The sequence below is a fragment of the Apium graveolens genome, chromosome 3, assembly GCF_009905375.1.
Source record: "Apium graveolens cultivar Ventura chromosome 3, ASM990537v1, whole genome shotgun sequence".
Lineage (NCBI taxonomy): Eukaryota > Viridiplantae > Streptophyta > Magnoliopsida > Apiales > Apiaceae > Apium > Apium graveolens.
Genome location: NC_133649.1, coordinates 256058166 through 256064165, shown reverse-complemented (window position 1 = coordinate 256064165; position 6000 = coordinate 256058166).

Sequence of the window (6000 nt, the reverse complement as noted above, 5' to 3'; positions counted from 1 at the left end):
ACTAGAAGGGCTACTCAAGATGAATGTCTATACAGTAGTTTCCTATCACAGGAGGAACCTAAGAGAGTGGAAGAAGCTCTATTGGATCCAGATTGGATTTTAGCTATGCAAGAGGAGCTAAATCAATTTGAGAGGAACAAAGTATGGAAGCTGATACCCAAGCCAAAGAATAAGAGTTCTATTGACAAAAATGGGTATTCAAAAATAAGATGGATGCAAATGGCATTGTCATAAGGAATAAAGCTAGATTGGTTGCCAAGGGCTACTCTTAACAAGAGGGAATAAATTTTGATGAGACATTTGCTCCTGTTGCAAGACTTGAAGCCATCAGAATTTTTCTAGCCTATACAGTCCATGCCAATTTCAAAGTCTATCAAATGGATGTCAAGAGTGCATTTCTAAATGGAGAATTGGAGGAAGAAGTCTATGTGAGCCAACCTCCAGGGTTTGAAGATCCAAATTTTCCAGACCATGTGTATTATCTAGTTGAAAGCACTCTATGGACTAAAGCAAGCACCTAGAGCCTGGTATGAAACTTTATCAAAATTTCTCCTAGATAATTACTTCACAAGAGGTAATGTTGACAAAACTCTTTTCTTTAGAAATGTTAATGGTTCTACAATACTTGTTCAAATTTATGTAGATGATATTGTATTTGGTTCTACAGATGATAAACTTTGTAAAAAGTTTGCTAAGTTAATGCAAAGTAAATATGAAATGAGCATGATGGGAGAGCTAACTTATTTTCTTGGTTTACAAGTTAAACAAGTTAGTGGTGGAATTTTCATTAGTTAAACTAAATATATTTATGATCTTTTAAAGAAGTTTGACTTAATGGAATGTTCATCTGCAAAAACTCCCATGGCCACTGCCACTAAGCTTGAATTAAACAAGGCTGAAAAGTTTGTGGACATTACAAGCTATAGAGGCATGGTTGGTTCACTTCTATATTTAACTGCCAGTAGACCTGATATAAAGTTTTCTAGAGAATCTCACTTAGTTTCTATTAAAAGAATTTTCAGATATCTCAAAGGGACTCCAAATCTAGGAATTTGGTACCATAGAGAGTCTGGTTTTGATCTAATTGGATACTCAGATGCAGAAAATGCAGGTTGCAAAATAGACAGGAAAAGTACAACTGGCACCTGTCAATTTCTAGGGAATAAGCTTGTGTCATGGTTCAGTAAGAAGCAAAATTATGTTTCTACATCAACAGCTGAGGCTGAGTACATTGTTGTTGGTAGTTACTGTGCACAGATATTATGGATGAGGAATCAACTATTTGACTATGGGCTAAATGTTGACAAAATTCCAATATTATGTGACAACACAAGTGCCATTGCCATTACTGAAAATCCAGTGCACCATTCAAGAACCAAGCACATTGAAATCAAGTACCACTTCATAAGGGAACATGTGATGAATGGTACAGTGGAACCTCATTTTGTTCCAAGTGAAAAATAAATTGCAGACATATTTACCAAGCCACTTGATGAATCAACATTCACAAGATTGGTAAGTGAGCTAGGTATGCTTAATTATTCCTAAATTCATGTCCTTATTGTAATTTGTTTTGTAGCCTGAAATGAATTTGTTGCAAGAACAAAGTTAGCTTTAAGTACGGTTTATTCTATCAATGGATATTCCCTATCCGTTGAAAGTCGAAATTGTTCTATCAACGGATGTCCATTATCCGTTGAAAGACAAATACATTTCTGGTAATTTTATCCTACAATGGATAAAACTATGTTAATATTCAACGGATAACTGTTTACCTCATCCGTTGAAGTGTCACATCAGTCGTTTTGAGTGAGTCACAGCCGTTGATTCTATTTTCTTAACCGTTGATACATATATATATATAGTTGTATGTATTTGTATTAAAGGCAGGTTTTTGAATACATACAGTTTTTCTTCTATTCTCAAACGGCTGTAATTCACTTAAAAATATTTTTTAATCATTCTTTTTATGTTTTAATTTGAGAAAGTATAAAAGCCCCTTTGAATTCTTATTTTCACTTTACGCTTTCTTGCAATTTTCAAAAGCTTTTACTCTCTTTCTCTCTCAAAACTCTCAACTTTTCTCTGCAACTTCTACCCACAACAATGGCACCAGTAGTAAAGATAATATCCCAATCTGGGTTTGTCTATGAGAAAAACAATTTTGTAGCTTTGGTGGAAAAGAATGAAGCCCACTCAGATTATCACAAGATGATGGATTTCATCAAAAACTGCAAACTGAGCTATGCAATGCTGGAAGCCCCAATGATTTACTGTGAGGTAGTTGAGGAGATTTGGACAACTGCTGAGTTCAACCCCACTGATATGACCATCTCCTTCTCTCTTAAAGGTAAGGATTACTGTATTAAATGTGATGATATACAGTCCTGTTTTAAATTACCTGAAAACAATACCATGACACCACACATTGATAATGATGTATCTAGCATGTTAGATTCCATAGGCTATTCCCTTGATTCTACTAGTTTAGGCAGTATTAAGAGAAAAGGCCTTAGAAAAGAATGGAGTTTTCTCAGTGATGCCTTTATCAAGGTTTTCTCTGGGAAAATTAGTAATTTTGATGCAATAACTTTATCTCTTGTTAATATGCTCTATATGCTGGTTTCTGATAGGTACTACAATTTTAGCAACTATGTTATGCTAGAATTGGGTACTAGGTTAGGTAACAAGGCTAATAGACCTCATAACATCTACTATGCTAGATTCTTTATGTTATTGGCTAACCATGTTGCTGAAGGTTTGGTCATAAATAATGAGAGTAATAAACTCAAATGCTGGGCACAAGAGAAGAGGGTCCTTGCAGACCTTTTAAGGATTAACCTCAACAGTAAGGTGCCATTGGTATACTTACCAATCATGGATGCACCTCAGGTAAGTGAGGTAAATACTTCTTCAACTCCTACTACGTCCAACCCCATCATTTCTTTGCCTTCAAGTGTGGCCATGAAATCTGTGTTAATGCCCCAACAGATTCCTACCAAGGCCACCAAACCTACAGTTTTAAAATCCAAGTCAAAGAAAGCCACCTCTGTTATCTCTCAAAAGACAACAGTTGTAACAACTACCATAAACCCTGAGGGGAGTGAACATGGTGTTAGTGGTGAGGGGAGGGGTGAACATCAAGAAAACCCCCTGAATAAGGTAGGAGAGGTGAGTGGTACCCAAGCTAGCCAAGCCATAGTTTCTCAAAAGAATGTGGTGGTTGAAAAGGATTCAAACTCATCCCTAGTTGCATCCTCCCAAAAGGGTGCAGCTATTGAAAATAGTCCCCAACTAGGGACACAGAACAAAAGAGGGAGGGACACTGAAGCCACACACTCACCTGTAAAATCCTTCACAAGAAGAAAGAAGGTCAAAACCCTAGTTTCAACACAGGGTGCACACACTTCACAAAAACAACCACCTATATTTATGCCTTCACAAATTCAGCTTGATGTGACTCCAACAAATGTAGAGTCACAGCCCCATTCTCTCAAAATTGACACACACCAACCACCAAATTCTCCATCACCATCTCTGGATGTGGACATGATATTCACATCAATTCGTGATTCTCCCTCTTTACAACTCAGGGAGGAGCCCCACTCAAATATTGGTGATCATCATTTTTTAGATGATTTGTTGGATCATCAGCCAATTCATGCAGACTTAGTTGAAGAATCTGTGTCACCTAAATTAAAATCAATCCACACAGATTCAATAATTATGTCACTTTCAATTTCTACTTCTTTTCCTTCTTCAACGGATATCCCTCATCCGTTGACAAGTGGTTGTTCTTCAACGGATAAGCTTAACAGCAATTATCCGTTGATACCATCAGTTTCAACTTCAACGGATATTCCTTATCCGTTAATGGTCTCTACACATACAACTGAATTAACTCCAAGTGTAGAAGACATGGTTACTGTACAATCACTTCTAGGGTTGAGGGAAGGGAGTGAAAACTTCAGTGAGAGGCTGGGTTGCTCCCTGGAAAAAGGAGAGCTTGAGAGTCTAAATATGCATGCTATTTCTTCCAGCATGGCAAAAGAAAGTGAGAGGATTACCACCTTAGTAGGTGAAGGTGAGGGTGTGAGGAGTGTGAGCCAGGGGGAGCCCCTGAAGCAAGAAAAGAGAGAAATTGAGAGAAAAGTAGGTACAGGGGGTATAAGGGTGGATCCAGCCATTGCTAGTGAGTCAATGATTGTGGATGATGCTGACAAGGAAAGATAATTTTAGCAACATTAGAGAGCTGAAATTGATAACATTTCCTTGGATGCTGACACTTTTACTCATCCAGTGTCAGCCTATCAACTGTTGGCTACTCAGGGCAATGAGGAGGCAGAAAATACTTTAAACCTAGTACATACTTCAGAATCTCTACAAAGGGATAAAGCTGCTGTCCATATGATGCCTTCTACAGCTGGTGAGCCATCTGAAGAATTTGGAGTAAATTCTAATGATGATGACTCTGATTCTTTTGATGGAAGCATGAACTTAAGGGGAGATGAAGGCCCAAGTTCTATTCCAGAGTTACCTGAATGGGCATTGACAAAGGAGTCTACACCAGGGCAGTTCAATGTATCCTTAGTCAAACAAGTCATGGCTATCCAAAAGGCAATTCAGGAAACTTTAAATGCTGGTACCCAGGCTATTCTTCAATCCCACTTAGATTCTCTACATCTCATGAAGCTACAACAATTAAGACATAATCTATGTGTGGATGAACTCAAGAAGGATATAGCTGACTTGAAGTCCTACAATACTGAGAAGCTGGATTCAATCATGCCCTTTGGTACCATGCAGGAACTGTTACTGAGACTGAGAAGAGAATCAGATGCTGAAAAGAAGATGGCCAAATTGGAAGAAAGAGTTCAAGTTATTGAAAACTCTATGGTCACCATTCTTCACAATCAACACTCTCAGACTAGTCTTCTAATGCAACTGGCTAAAGCACAGGGCTTGACCCCTTTCCTTGATGATAACAAAAAGGGGAAGAATAAAGGGGAAGGGGCAGGGGATCCATCTATGTTGGATTTTTAATCGCAGCGGGGGCATGGCAAAACACTTTTACACATATAAAATCCAAATAAAAGCATATAAATCGTGGTAAAAACTCGAGGGATCGAATCTAACCTTTAAAATAATTCGGAGACAACGATCAGAGATCCTTAGCAGTTGCTCCTCAAGTGTGAAGCACTCCACCGGTATCCACCAAGAAAACAATGTTAAGGAGGAGGAAGGAGGTGGAGAGAATTGGGTTTTCCAAACTTTTTGGGTTTTTGGGGTTCAAAAATAAAAATAGGGTCTATAATAGTATATTTATAGGCAAAATTTTTTAGCTGAAATTTTCCCATTAATATTATTATTATTATCCCATTTATTATTCTCATTAATAATTAAAACACCTTTTAATTATTAATCCTTTTTCTAAACACTTTAGAAATAATTCTCTCTCTTGAATTAATTTCCAAAAATTAAATCCTTTAATTAATAATATTAAGAACTTTTCTTAGTTAATTTATAATCAATTAAATCTCATTTAATTAATTATTAAATTTTCCAATTAATTATTTATTTCACAAATAAATAATTATTAGCCATTATTAATTAATTCCTCCACCATTAAATCATTCTCTTTTTATGGTGTGACCTTGTAGGTTCAATATTAAGCCGGTAGTAGAAATAAACAATAATAAAACAATTTTATCATTATTTATATAAATTCTCCAATTCATTAAATATGATTAATTAATTAATCATATTTATTCTACATCGTGAGGGATACTTCTCAGCATATCGCGACTATCAGGATAATATGAATTCATTGCTTAGAATACCAAGAACCTATTCAGTGAATAAATACCGTACAATAAACTCCTTCTACCCTACAATATCTCGATTAATTACAAGGCATGGATCTCGTGTCAAGCCTATCTAATTTAATCACTTGCTTGCCATTTACTATGCATAGTTCTATGCAAATTAGAAACTCCTTTC